Raw genomic sequence first — 16,467 nt, 5'->3', positions numbered from 1 at the left:
GTGAGTTAGTATGGCAGCCCCTTTTTGAGTTATCTCATCTACTTAGTACAGCCCGTCATTTTCAGTGCCACGCCCAATATCCAGATATCATGTAACAAATAGAAATTTGGTTGCATTAGCAACGTACAGTTCAACTCTCGAGTCACATGACTGATTGACAGTAATTTATGGGAAAGTGAGGGAACATACAAACATGAAAGAACAAAATTATTTCCTTGTGCTATTAAATGTGTCTTTGTGGGCTATGGGGTGAACCAGAAGGGTTATAGGTGCTTTGACCCTAAATCGAATCGGATGTACACCACGATGAACTGTGATTTCCTTGAGTCAGAATATTTCTATTCTCATCTTAGTGGTCAGAGGGAGAGTGAGAGTGATATTAGGAGTAATGTTAGAGACCCAATAAGCTAGGTGTCAATGTCAAGTGCACCAGAAGCGGACCTACCAGAGGAAGCAATACGCAGTTCCGCTGAGCAAGTCTCAGATGTAGTGCAAACCGAAGCAGACAGCGACATATCTCCCGTTATCCCTCCGCTTCTGATGTGCAAACCGAAGCTGACAGCGACATATCTCCCATTATCCCTCCGCTTCTGATATCTAATGTAAGTCCTTCTTCCCCTGTGAATGTTACTTTGGAACCTAATCCAGAAGGTGAAAGTCAGGACACAAGTGGTGAACATTCAAATAATACACCCACAGTAGAAGTAGAAGGGATCGACCCAGACACTTGAGAATATATATTACCTCTAGGGACTAACAGAGAAGTTCCACTAAAGAGGTATACTCCGGAGAAGATCAACCGAAGGGTCCGATATTCCGTTGCGAATTTGGTTAACAACATAATCTATCAGTAGCTAAGTGCAACAACAATCCCAAAGCATACTTAAAATGTTATAGCCAACAAGAAAAATATTACAACCATTATGTATCCAGAGCACTATACATTTCATCTAGGACTTTAAGTGTAACACCCCAACTTTTTATACCCATTTTATTTCTTTTAGTTGGGACCAATTTTGAGAAACCCAAAAAAAATCGATTATTTATTTCAAATTTGTAGTCAACTACTTGGTCAAATATATTTCTCCAAACCCCATCACCAAATCCCATATATCCACTCCTTAAAATCTCTCAAATCACCAAATCCATCAATATCTATGCCTATATATATACATATATATATATATATATATAGGGGTGCGATAAAATGCAAACTCTCTAAAATACAAACTATACAATCTTTAATCATACTCACATAATACAATTAATCAACGGTTAATATAAGAGATTTTTCTAATGTCAACATTTTGACATCGAAAAATCAGAATTTGGACACCCCCGTCGACAGAATTTGTACACTTCGTACATCCCCCGGTGACATAATTTGTACATTCCGTTGACATCGACCCCCGGTGACAGAATTTGTACAGTCCGTTGACATAATTTGTACACTCCGGTGACAGAATTTGTACACTACGGTGACATAGTTTGTATAGTTTGTATTTTAGAGAGTTTGTATTTTATCACACCCCTATATATATATATAGGGGTGTGATAAAATACAAACTCTCTAAAATACAAACTATACAAACTTTAATCATACTCACTTAGTACAATTAATCAACGGTTAATATAAGAGATTTTTCTAATGTCAACATTTTGACATCGAAAAATCAGAATTTGGACACCCCCGTCGACAGAATTTGTACACTCCGTACATCCCCCCGGTGACATAATTTGTACATTCCGTTGACATCGACCCCCGGTGACAGAATTTGTACAGTCCGTTGACATAATTTGTACACTCCGGTGACAGAATTTGTACACTCCGGTGACATAGTTTGTATAGTTTGTATAGTTTGTATTTTAGAGAGTTTGTATTTGATCACACCTCTATATATATATATATATATATATATATATATATAGGAAAATGATCAATACAAAACTTGATCTCAATACAAAATCCAGACCAAATCCTGACCATGAGATTTGACAATCCAATGGTCAATAATTAAACAAAACACGGAGGGTTATTGTAAAGCAGTTTTAGGTCATATTATAAACTTTGGATTTGAGGTCATGTTAAGACCATTTCATGTCATCCTTACTATAATGACGTAAAAATAAGCTTACAATGACCTAAAAATGACTTTTGTATGCTTGGTTCTGCATTTTTGTATTAAGAATGCTTTTGCATGGATCAAAACCCTATATATATATATATATATATCCAATTAATTCCAACAATAATCGAGAATTTGAAACTACATAAAAAAGAGAGTGCAGGAAACAAAATTGAGAGAAAAATAGGAGACAGCGGCGGCGGTCAATTGTCACTGAGCGGACGACGATGGCGGCAACCCGTGTGGAGGAGCTGCTCGACGGAGAGCTGTAGAAGAGCTGGTGAGGTGCTATGACGACGATCCTGCACCACAATCGGGCAGCAGCATGGCGGCACCGAGAAAGGAGGGAGATATGGGAGTTGTGGTTGGAATTGAGAAAGAGATAGATAGAGCTGACGACTGTATCCGAGAGAGGCTGAATTTTGCTGGACTGTTGACGGAGACGGAGAGGATGATGGTGGCAGCAGCCCGATCTTGAGGGCAGTTCGATGCCAAGCTCACCGTCGTTGGACTACGGTGACGGCAGAGTTCGCGAACTGGCAAATCAGCAGGCTATATACGACGCTGACAGGCAGCAAAGGGGGCAGCGGCGGTAGGTCCGGTGGATGGAAGTCTACAGCGCTGAGCCGTGACAGAAAGAGAGATGAGAAAGATGAGAGTTGATTTGGCGTTTCATGAGGCAAAGAGAGTGATCGAGAAGAAGAGAGGGAGAAAAGGGAGTTGCTACTCAAGTTTTGGGGAAAGAAGAAAAGGAATTGAGAGAGAGTGGAGTGTCACGTTGAGTAAGAAAGAGAATGGGGAAGAAGAGGTTTGGTCTCCACTTTTGTCTTGGACCAGCAAGTAAAGAAAGGAACTAGGAATATTTTTCCTTTTGGCCATATGGAAATTGGAGTCTTTTTGAATTTAGTTTTGGGCCTAGAGTAATTATTTTTAGTTTGGCTGCCTGCTTAATTATTTTGGATTGCACTTAGAACACAAGAATGATGGAGACACGTGTGGCCATCTGCGACGTCTTGGACGGCCTCGAAAATAAATGAAAGAGAACAAAAACATGGACTCAGGTAAAGGATTTCTCTGCGAACAAAACTGAAGTCGAAGTAAGGTCTAGGGAGTGAGTCCCTATTCAAGCTAGTGTACACAGAGGGGATCGTGCGCTATCTTTCGAGTTGGCCGGTCCAGTGATTGAGAATGCGGCCACGTTCTCGTTTCACATATGAGGTTCAGATATGGTACGAGGAGAGAGAAAAATGGGCTGCAGCCATACTTTTGAGCGAGAAAATGTTTTGGTGACTTGGTCTTTTATAAAATCCCGAGTTCACTCTTAAATGCTGACACAATATTTTATGAAAATTATTTTGGCATGTGTTCATTGAGTGCATCAAGTACTAAGCCCTGCATTTCTTTTTAAAAATGTGCAGGTTGAGCGTGACGGGTGCGGTGGGTATTGAGCAAGACCGTTAAAGAAATTTAAGTGTTTAGAATGTGTCATGTCTTCACACGTGGCATATTCCTTCTCTCAAATGCTTCCGCTGAGTAGTTGTCCTTCTTTTGAGTTCTTGTATCGCTGAGATAATAAACATTTTTTAATTGTTGATTGTTGAGATACTCTGATTTTATTCGAGCTATTCCCATTTGTTTCAAGCTATGGTCGAGTTGTGTTGTTTTCTCCTTTCTTCCCCGCTTCTTTAATCCTCCCCTAATCGCGATCAACCGTGTTTTATATCTTTAGAAAATGCGGGCATGACATTAAGCATAGGACTTATAAAAGATCCAAGGCCAATTCACTCTTACTCCTTGATTTGAAAACTGAGAATGGCCACTACCTTGAGCCAAAGTATGCAGAAAATCATAGCCGGATCTTACTGTCATTGTTGTATATTAAATTCTCTAAATTCTGTCCCACATCAACTTGGTGAAGATCCCTTCTAATCTATATAAGTGTGGATAACCCTCCCCCTTATGTGGCCTTTTAAGGGGTGAGTGGCTCATTTCTAATATGGTATCAGAGCGGGTCCAAGTCGATGATGGTTCTCTCTTTATCTCTTATCTACCTCACGAGTGGAAGACCGATGTCCTTTCCGGCCCACATCGATGATGGTTTCTCTTGCATTGCCTATCCACGTGATGGAAGACCGATGTCCTTTCCGGCCCACACGTGAGGGGGCGTGTTAAATTCTCTAAATTCTGTCACACATCGACTTGGTGAAGATCCTTTCTAATCTATATAAGTGTGGATAACCCTCCCCCTTATGAGACCTTTTAAGGGGTGAGTGACCCATTTCTAATATTGTAAGAGGCTGAGCAGCAACAATGCAAATCTGACATGTGTAGCATTCCCATGTTTAGAGACATTTTTAAAACGAACAAACAATTTCTATTAACATCGAAAATATAGTACGTCGACCTCAAAATGGATATCAATTGTCTAGACATGCGGCTCCAAAATCAGTAGTTCTTTTCAAGACAATGAGGAGACCACTATAATGCTGAAACAATAAGCCCTAACAAAAATCTACTCTTTTTGCTCCTAATTAGGCAAAGGTACATGAGATATGGAATGAGGCATTGGCAAGACATCAGAGCTTCCACATATATAGAGAACAAGGAAGGAAGGCCTCATGAGAAAACAACTTGAAAAGAGAATTACAAGAAAATACTAGAGATAAATCCAAATCTACCTTGTAAAATTCTACTCATTCTCAACAAGCAAAACATCTCTCATACTCCCTCAACAAAGAATTCAACTTTTGCACATCATGTTCTTTAATAACTTTTACATACAAATGAAGAATAAGAAACATTTGCAGTCAACGAAACAAAAGAAGCAATAGGTTTGTGAAGCCAAGAAGATACTTATATGATAGTAAGAATACAAATTTGAGAGAGAAACATCTTCTGAGACCCTCACTTTATTGCTACTCCTAACAAGGACCAATACTAATTGAACCCTGGATACACGAGAAATGCATTTCCAATGGCGTCTAAAGTGGATCTAATAGCAAGAGATGGATTGCACTCATTCAACCACATCATTTTATTATCATAATAATATAATATAGGGTTATAATTTATAGATTTAGCTACCTCCAAATTAAATAAACGAAAAGATCTTGCAGAAAATATCTGCAAATGTCAATCAATTTTTCATGTTGCATTAGGATCTTCCGGAAGGTGTTTTTAGTTAGTCGTGCTAGGCTATTGGTTAGTCCGCACCACTACAGATGCTCTTATTTTTATAGGACGGATGGAGTATTATTTACCAATTAGCAATCATAGGTAAATGCAAGATACACCCTTCGTCCACTAATTAATATCTCATTTTGCCATTTTCATTCGTCTACCAATAAATGTCATATTTGCTTTTTTACTACTTTTGGTAATAGATTTCACATTCAATTAACTTTATTTTACTCACATTTCACTATAAGACTAATATATAAAAGTAGGACTCACCTCCTAGTAACATTTTCCACTCACTTTTTGCTACATTTTTTAAAATATTGGCCTTGTATTAATGGACGGAAGGAGTATTATTTAGCAATTTTAAAGTTTGTACAACAAATTAATATTTTAAATAGTTACGCATATCATATTGGCACAAAATGTTATGCATTTGTTCATATTGGCACAAAAAGTTTGAAGTTTATATAAACTATACGAAAAATTTCATTTGTGTTTCATTTTAATACATTTTGTTATTTTTATTTGGATGTTGTTAAATCTTTGTCTATACAGAGTACAAAATGTTTTACTGTTATTTCATATTACTCCCCCCGTCCCACAATAAGAGTCATATTTTGTCATTTTGGTTCATCCCTCAATAAGAGTCCTATTTCACTTTTATCATAAATGGTAAGTAGACCCCACATTCCATCAACTTATTCCACTCACTTCTTGTTATAGAACGGAGTAATATATATAAATACAAGCCATATTCCATTAACTTATTCAACTTACTTTTCTTTACATTTCTTAAAACTCGTGCTATAACTAAATAAGACTCTTATTCCAGGACGGAAGGGGTAATATAAAAGGATCTAGGGAGTATTATATTGGTATGAAAAAATTATTATTATTTTATATTTTGTAAGCCATGCATATAAAGAATTAACTACGTTCAAATTAGACAAAATATATCAAAATGTAAAGCGAATAAAAATATTTTATTCCAGTAATTCACAAAGTAATTGAAACTTGAAAGAAGGAGGAAAAGGCCACTCTGCGAGGGTTAATTCTTTTTTAGTTCTAGGCCATTTTGTAAGTTCCATAAGTCTTCTAGGCTTTTTCTAAATTCCATCTTTAGGAGCGACGCATGAACGACATGCGTCGTTTCAAATGAAACGCATGACAGTGTTGCATTTTACGCTAAGAAGCATGACCTTAATGTGTTTTTCAAATTTTTTTTTAATTTTGTTGGACGACGCATGACCCTCGTGCGTCTTAGGGTAAAACGCATGAGGGTCATGTGTCTCTTGTTTAAACAAAAGACGAGAAACAGAGGCAGAAGCTCATTCTGTGCGAGAGATAGAGAGAAAAGGGGCAGTGGCGATTTCTTCCGATTCTCGGCGATTTCTTCATATTCTCGGAGATTTCAATCGATTTTCAAGTATGTTTCGGTTAGTTTTCCTCAATCTTTCAATATTCCTCCCTTAGTCATTATTTATTGAATATTTTGTTTAGGTTTTTGGTCATTTTGTAAATTAGGGTTTATGAAGAAATTGTTCAATTAATCTGATGATTTGCTGTTTTGTTAATTGTAACTGATTTTTATTGATGATATGCAAGCAATTGATCCAATTGTTGAAGTTGTGAAATTCATTCAATTAGTGAAAGATGATTGTTGAATCTTGATAGTTGTCTTGATGCTTCTTCACTTTACAAGAATCTCATGTTGTTTGTTAAGTCTTTTGTCTCCAACTTCTAAAGTGGAAAAAGAGGGGCTTTGATGTTGTTGTTTTCTTGTGAAATTAAGGTTCTTGTAAGAATTATATAATTGTCATTTACTGTTAGAATGCTTGTGAAATTAAGGTTCTTGTAGGAATTATGCTAAAAAGGTATTGTTCAAGTGATTGTTTGAGTACATCTTGAGGGATTTAAATTGATTGATTGTGTTATGTATACAAATGTGTTGCATTAACTTGAATATGATGTTTGTAATTATTGTTTTGTGAATATCTTGCAGGATTAGATGGCAACTTCAAGTTCCAGAGGGCAATTGCTATATGGACCTGAACATCCGTCAGTTCTATATCATCAGAAAAAACACATATCAAATAAACTACTGACGGATGGCACAACACATATTTTCAAAGTTTGCCGGACAGAAAGTAAGATATGGGATGTGGATATTCATGCCGACATGAGGCATTGGCTTATCATGTTTGGTTTCCAAGGCATGATGGATTGTGGGAAGTCGATGAAGGTCGACAACGAGCTTATCACTGCTTTGGTTGAGCATTGGAGGTCGGAGATGCACACTTTCCATCTACCGGTTGGAGAGGCGACCGTTACTTTAGAAGATGTGCAAGTCCTGTGGGGCTTGAGAGCGGACGGTCGTGTTTTCACAGGCCGTGATCATCATGTTGGATATATCGATTGGCCCAGCAAGTGCCGAGATTTGTTGGGATGGATACCCAATACACAAACAGAGACAAAGCAAGGCGGTATGCGTCTTAGGCTAAAACGCATGAGTTTCACGCGTTTCATTAACTGACGACGTATGACCATCATGCGTCTCTTCCAAATAAGAAATTTAAAAATAGTCCAGAACACTTATGGAATCTCTACATATATAAAGACGAGTTTTGACCTTTTTTGGAAATATTTATAAGTTTTGTCCTTATTCTATAATATTTACTCCCTCCGTACCAGTTTAAGAGTCACATTTTGCCATTTAAATCCGTCCCAGTTTAAGAGTCACATTTAGAATCTACCATATTTGGACATACAATTTAACCTCATTGTTGATGAAATTTACACTCAAATGTCATTATTTTCATAAAAATAAAATAAAATAAAATTCTAAATATATAAAAAGTCAAAATGGTCTCACTTTCAACTAGCTCACTTCAATTATTACACACTCTAACAATCACTACATCACTTCATTTATTACACACCCCACCAATTTCTTTAAATCTGTGTCATAACTAAATCATACTCTTAAACTGGGACGGGAGAGTATAAGTCATGGGATCATTTGTAGTAACTGTAATAAATTTTTATATGAAATAAATATCATGAAATGATTTAGGCTATAAACGGCCGTTGCCTAATGAATTTAGATTACATATAGCAATTACAAATATTTATGAGTTTTGGGGTACTGGGGATGGGACGTTACAAATGTGTTATAAACGGCAGTTGCCTATTGAACATATATTAACAAATCATCTATTAGTCATTAATTTAATTGTATACGTTGGTGATTTGGGCTTCATATTTTGAGTAACAAAATCGAGTACTAATATTTATACTAATTAAGAATGAAAAAAGATATTTCTATTTTTTGCAATGACTCTGCTGTTCAAATCAAAAGAAATTAAACAAATATCCCCTGCCATGTAGGTTTGTGCTTTTCTACCATTTATATAAGAGTAATGACTAAAATTGGTCATGAACATATGATATTTTACGTTTTTAGTCCTAAACATTATCTTTTGGATTTTTGGGTCTTGAACATATGAAAATTTGATCATTTTGGTCCTGGACTAACTGTTCCGTTAAAAACTAACGGTCAACGTAAAATGACCATATGTTCAAGACTAATTTTGACCTTTAGTCTTAAATCCTAACTGATTAGTTGAAGTAATGTATGTATTTTGGCATGAATGTGGAGTGGAATCATGATGTAAAAGCTTTATTTGACATCAATAGATTTAGTAATGTTTGAATTTCTTGGTAGTAAGGTATGTATTTTGAATGTGGAGTGAAGTAATGTATGGATTTGTTAACGTAATAGTTAGTCCAGGACCAAAATGATCAAATTTTCATATGTTCAGAACCAAAAAATCCAAAAGATAATGTTTATGGCCAAAAATATAAAATGACCATATGTTCAGGACCAATTTTGGCCTTTATTCTTTATCTAAAGATCGATACTAATAAGAACCAAGTATAAACTTATGAAGTTTGGTGGATGATTCAAAAACAAAAAAAACAAAAAAACAAAAAAATGAAACACAATTCACAACATAATGCATATTTTAATCAGCCGTCCAAATATATACTCGTAATTATAATCAATTAACCAATATATTACAAGAATCAAGGAATATGATTTTGATTCAATTAATAATTATAACAGATTAAGTAATTATATCATTTCCATAAATGTGATCAAATTAGTCACCCTATGTATGATTATAATTTTAAATTTAACCGTTAGAATTTAAGAGAATCAATTCCTATGATTCTATGAAATCGGTCAGCTACTCTTAATAAAAGAAGAGTGAACTGCACCAAAAGGCCCTGACTTTTCGCCTTTTAACATCAGATGCCCCTAACTTTTAAAAATACCACCACAGGGATCTGACAAAACATATAATCACAAATCGTGTATATTTTGCCATTTTTCGGACGAAAATGCCCAAATGGGGTGAAGGGCAGTTTAGACCTTTTGATTGCATTAGGCTGCACCCCTATGACTGCATTTGCAGGTGCGGTCTTGTCAAGCACCTGTGTAATCATAATTCCATTTATATTTTTCAATTCTGTTTCATTATTTCTTCCCTCCATTTTCGTTTCATCTACCCCTTTCAAGTTCTACTCAAATTCTGATTTCCCTCTCAAAACAGTATAACTGATTTTACCTTCTTCGGCATCGGGCAATTTAGGGGATTTCATATCTTCGCCAGCCGTTCGGGATCTCGAATTTAGTGGATTTCATCTGGATTTTGCTGAATTTAGGCGATTTCCGTTGGAATTTTATTTTGCAATTGTTGGTTGATTTTTTTTTGTTGTATGGTTACTGTCGGGCATTTGAAAATTATTTTTGAAATTATTGGTCGATTTGATTTTTGTATTGTCGAACTGAATTCAGGTCGTTACGCAATGTCTTCTTCTTCTTCTCAATCGTTCGGCTCAAGCTTCAATTGGAATTGGCCTCGTCCAGAAATTGTGAAGTGTAATCACGATCTTGAGGCCGAGCTCGTTACATCTAGGACGGCTGCTAACCCGGGTAGACGTTACTATCGCTGCCCTATATGGAAGGTTAAAACCATGTATTTTGATCGTGTTGTCCATTAATTTTGTTGGCATAAAGATTAATGAGAAATTATTATGCAGGACGATGACTGCAAGTTTTTTCGATGGTTTGATGTGAGTCTATCCCCAAGTCAAGACAGTTATTTTCAGAGAGTGAAACTTGAGCGAGACCAATTCGAAGCTGAACTTCGAAGCAAATCTCTACTCGAAGGTGTGCTGCACGAGAAATTGAGCTTGAAAACCGTGGAGTTTGAAGACTTGAAGCTACAACTGGGTATGAAAACTGAAGAGTGTGACGCATTGGCAGTGAAAATTGGTCAGATGGCAACAACTCTCCAACGCTTAAAAATCACAATCTTGTTCTTATGTATTGTAATTTTTCTACTGTTATAACAATGCTATGTCGTGTTCACTCCGTGGTTCATTTCTGAAATCACAAACTGAAATCCTGATCGACTACGCTTTGCTTTGTTGCTATTCATTTATGTCTAAAAGCACGAATGAGTTACACAACTATGACTGAAATCACAAACCATGTACACAAATGAATACTACCAAACTGAAATCACAAATGAAGTTACTCAAATATGATTGAAATCACAAACCGTGTACACAAATGAATACTACCAAACTGAAATCACAAATGAAGTTACTCAAATATGATTGAAATCATAAACCATGTACACAAATGAATACTACCAAACTATCACTGAAATCACAAATGAAGTTACTCAAATATGATTGAAATCACAAAGCGACGTACGCTATCCACAAAAATACCACCACAAAAATTTTTCCACAGAACTTTACTTCCACCAAAATACTAGTCTGTTACAAAATAGTCTGTACCATACAAATCTTCATCGACGCATTGCCGTATAGCTGCAAGCGGAATATGAGGGTTAGCTTTGATCTTCTCCATATAACGCTCCCCTAGCCACTTTGCCGTCAGCCACTTCGAATCCAATACTTGAGAGCATGTATGCGCGTGATCGCGTTGCATATTCAACACTACATAATTATGACCATTGTGTATTTCGTGCTTCCTCAAGTACACATACCAATCACATCCTTGCCCTTTACAAATCGCACGAATTTTGTCATCGTCGTTTCTTTTCACGTGCACCCGCCTTCTTGACATTATTGCATACTGCCTCAACACGTCATAAAAGAAATCTCTGTGCTTAAAAACATCACCAGGCTTCCACACGGGAAGCTCATTTCTGACGAACTTGAACGGGGTAAACTTTATGTCATTCTTCTTCAATGCCTCCAAACCCTCCAAATCCTGAAGGTCATCAACATCTTGTAGCTCGTCCGCAAGTTCTTCCTCGAAAAGTGGGTTGTTTGTCATGGTCCTCTTGTCCACATAAGGCGAAAACTTCCTCCGTCGTTTTTCCCCTGACCCCCCTGACCCATGCTCACCCGGCTGGGTTTCGCCTTCAGGATAGACTTCGCCATCACCCGGCTGCTGTACATTCTCTGGGTTCTGTCTCGCTTCTTGTTGTTGGAAAATGGATTCGTAATATGAGGTGAAAAGCTGCTCATCTCGGCACATGTTTGCCAACGAGATAAAATGGTCCAACTCATCATCTTCATTATCAGTCGGCGGTCCCTCATTATGTAGATGGCAGCCATCCGGAATGTACTCAAACGGCGGCTCCTGAGGTTCTACTCCAAGACCATCATGTACTTCCGGTCCACCATGCACTTCAGGCACAACATGCACTTCGGGACCATCATGCACTTCCTGTCCACCGTGTTTCATGGATGGAGGTTCAAGTCCGGACATTATCAATTCATCCGGAATCTCCTCGATAATGGGTGCTTCCGACTGCACTTGACGTTGAGCTTCGGCTGAAAAATCCAGGGTCGGTTTGTACACATTATCGTCAACATGTTGAACATCTTCACTATGAGAAGATTGTCTTATCTGCTTTAACATAAATTCACAAATTAACACCATGCATACAATCATAAATCACAACTCAATTACAATAGGTTAGGTATGCACTAACCTCAGCCACGCTATCAACAGGGTCTACAATTGCATCGGTTTCATGATGCCCAATCTGAACAAATTATGAAATCACATATGAATACCAAACATAAAAAACAAATCACAAACATGTACCACCGTCGTGTACTAACCTCTGCATGGCTAACCTGTTCACAAGTGTCTTCAACCTCAGCCTCAGGTTGTATACCGTGTTCACCATGGCTAACCTGTTCATTAACGTCTTCAACCTCAACCTCAACCTCAACCTCATGTTGTACACCGTGTTCACCATGGCTAACCTGTTCATTAACGTCTTCAACCTCAACCTCAACCTCAACCTCATGTTGTACACCGTGTTCACCATGGCTAACTTGTTCATTAACGTCTTCTACCTCAACCTCAACTCCACATTCGCATTCATGGACATCTCCTTGTCCAACAACACCAACCACTGGTTCATTCCCTTCAACATCAAACACAACAGCTTCTGCTTGCTCTGCACTACATGATGCAAATGCATCCATCAAATTCTTACGGGCAGCCTCCTCTTGCCTCTTCCATTTGCGATGTTTGTCTTCTAAACTCGTGGTCAAATACTCTTCAAACTCAAGATCCCTAGGGTACCACTCAAGCAACAGTAATGGTGCCGATGGTTTCCTCTGCTCCTCCTGGTGTTGTTTCTTCCTTTTCGGTTTACTCTTCGGCACAATTGGGTTCGGTTCGTCAAGTTCTTCAATGACCACAGTGGGTTTTTTACTAGCATTCACAAATTTTAGCAATTCCTCCACTTCTTCTTTTCGCTTCTTCAGCAAGGCGGCCGCCTGTGTTATCTCGACAACATATATGTGAACTAGCTTTGTGCTAGTAGCCGCGACTTTGAGAAAAGGACCCAGATGTGCATCCTCAATTATGGGCAGCAATGGGCCTCCTATTTCCACGCCACTACAACCAGCACTGTACGTTGGATGAACGTAATAGAACTCACATATGAGGTTCCTATTGTAACTCAACCGCACTACCATGCCTGCTAGATCTACGAAATCGAACTGACGAATCCAGCAATAGTCAAAGAATGTCAATTGCCCCCCAACATACTTCTTCTTTCCATTGATTTCAAAGATTGACCCTCCGTGATGAAAACCAACGGAAAACATCCCGGGATGGTCCCCTGTTATGGTTTGTACAGAGTTAGCAAACGTCCAAATTTAAACCAACTTTTTTCACATATAAAGTCCTAAATCACAGTCCAAACAATTTCCCAAACGAGGACATCAAAACAGTTTCACAAATCAACCAATTTTCGGAGCCCTAAATCACAATCAAAAACCTTGAAACCAATTTTAAATTTGAACTTACTATATTCTTCTTCCGGATAGAAGAAATCAAGCAGAGGATCGCGAATGCTCCACGTTTCTGGGTCTACGTCGATTATCTCCGGTCCCCGACCCCTTCTACTGTGTCTAGGTGATGCCGGAGGTGATTGTGACGAAGACGATGGCGTCGCCGGCTTCTTTTTTCGCCTAGAAGAACTACGAGCGGAGGACGCTCCAGCAGCACTTCGTCTCCGTTTTGGAGCCATTGATGAAAAGGATTAAAATGGCGTGAAAGGTAGAGGCAATAGGCAGAGGCTAATTATTTTGGCGAAATGGCAAATTGATGAAGTGAAGGTGGAATTGGAGGGAAAAAATATAGAGAAGCCTGGCGAAATGTTTTGGAATGGCAAAAATTTGTGAAATTTCAATGCATGTCCGATTGCAATTCATGCGTGTGAAAATAATAGGGGACAACAAGCAATGCAACCTGTCACACCAATTGCAATGCGATGTCCCGTCAACAGTGCTGCAGCTGACACAGCACTGACGGCCATGCAAAAGCCCGATTTTGCCCTTACAGGCCCTGAGGGTCTAATGGTCCGAAAAAACACGATTTGTGATTATATGTTTTGTCAGATCCCTGTGGTGGTATTTTTAAAAGTTAGGGGCCTCTGATGTTACAAGGCGAAAAGTCAGGGCCCTTTGGTGCAATTCACTCATAAAAGAAACGCTCCTAATATATATTTTAAATAGCCATTTTTATGGAAGAGCTTAGAATTTGTCACCTATAAATACTGATCTCATTAAATCATACATGTTACAGAATACGTAAACGAAGGAAAGAAAGATAATCAAATTATTAGTGTTGGATAGCGCCACTGAATCAAGAAGAGTTCAAGGAAGCTTTCTTCTTCCATAATCACTCTAGTTATGGAAGTTTTTTTATCATATTATTTTTCATGGTTAATTTCGTGTTGTTCAAAGCATTATTTATATTCAATTATTTACGCATAAAATTAAAACCATTTCATATATGTATTAGATTTGTAGTTTATTTTGAGAACTGGTATTTAGTTGTCAACATTTTCTTCATTCCGAGATAATACAATTTGATGTTAGACCGTCAGTTGATCGAGAATAAGGAATAAATTGGTTGATGTGTAGGCTGCGGCGGAAGTGGATTGCAGAAGAAATGAACGGAAGAGTGAAGAAGAAGATGTGACGTTGTATTTTTGTTTGGTTAAGATTTATTTTGTTTATTTAATTTGTAACTACTTTTATGATTGTACTTAGAATTTTAAGTGTTGAGCTTCATCTTGGAAATAATTTTATGTATAATTTTTGCAAGCAATATAGTTCTATCTTTTTTCCAAAACGTGATAGATATTGTGTGGATATTTTGAAAATTTTAATATGTATTTCCGTGGTTAATGGCAGTTATGATTTCACTATTAATATAATTTTTCAAAACATGTGAACTAAGATGGTATTGTCGTATAAACTTATTTATGTCATAAATACTTATTTACTCTTCTATATATTTTAATATTCTTTAGTATTGATGACTATTGTTGTGTATTAATTTTTTAATGTGAGTAGTTTTTTGAAGTGTCCTGTGTTATCCATTAATACAATATAAAATTATGATTGCTATTTTGTGGTAGAGATAAGAAAGTTGTTATTGGAAGCTTTGAATAATTTCGTAATTAGTGCAACTTCCGTACAGTTACCTTAAATATGTGTATGCACTTGGTTGATTTCTAAAGTTGTTTAATTTTATGTTTTGGCATTGTACATTTAAATTGTTTTATATATTTGTGATTTTTAACCCTTGCTTATATCTAACTAGTATTTACACTCGTGCATAAGCACGAGTCATATAATTTTTAAATAATGAATATAATTCACATTTCACTAAATCGTCTCAATCACAATATGCTACTCCCTCCGTCCCAACTAAGTTTTCTTTTTGGGATGTCCCAACTAAGTTGAGTCGTTTCCTTTTTTTGACTAAAAAAACATCCAGTCACTTTTATTTAATTCCATCATCTACTTTACTTTCTCTTTATCTTTCTTATTTTATTTTTCTCTTCTACTTTTTAACCCAATTTCTTAACCGTCGTGCCCAAAAGTTTTGACTCAACTTAGTTAGGACAGAGGGAATGCTATAAAAGTATAATTTATATTTCATACTAATCCAACTGAATAACTCAAAATATTAAAATTTAAAAACAATAATCAAACTTTCTGTCTGATATATGCTAATTTAAAACTTTTTTACAAATTTAAACATTAGTGAAACATTTTGTATGTATGGTGTAATTACCCCTCAGTATAGACTAAAACCTTTAATCATTCATGGACTCTTTACTCTTGAAATTGCAACACATAATTGTCAATGACTAAAAAATGACTTTTAAGAAATAGACCAACATGAGCAAACAAATACAAAAATAAATGTTTTTTCACAATTTATGTATTCATTTTTGCCAAATTTAAATTCAATACAGGAAAATATATCTAAACATGTTAAGTAACACCAAATTTACGATCTAATATAAAGAAAATAACGTATAGTATGCGTCCGTATTAATAAAAATGTTAAGTGTGATAAGAAGAGCTAAAAGCCTACTAACTCAAAATGACTAAAAGGGCAAACAAAATAGCTTCACAATTTCCTGCCAAAAAGGGCAAATAAGTCTTTTCATTCAACTGGCACTTTAGATTATGATTGATAGATTATTCTACAAAAATATAGCAACTTGGATCATAACAAATCATTTTATCTTACTTAACCATTTTGATTTAATCCCGGAAATAAATA

Source organism: Salvia splendens, chromosome 15 (genome assembly GCF_004379255.2).
Source record: "Salvia splendens isolate huo1 chromosome 15, SspV2, whole genome shotgun sequence".
Classification (NCBI taxonomy): Eukaryota; Viridiplantae; Streptophyta; class Magnoliopsida; order Lamiales; family Lamiaceae; genus Salvia; species Salvia splendens.
The sequence above is the reverse complement of the archived record's forward strand: the minus strand, read 5'-3'. Positions refer to the sequence as shown.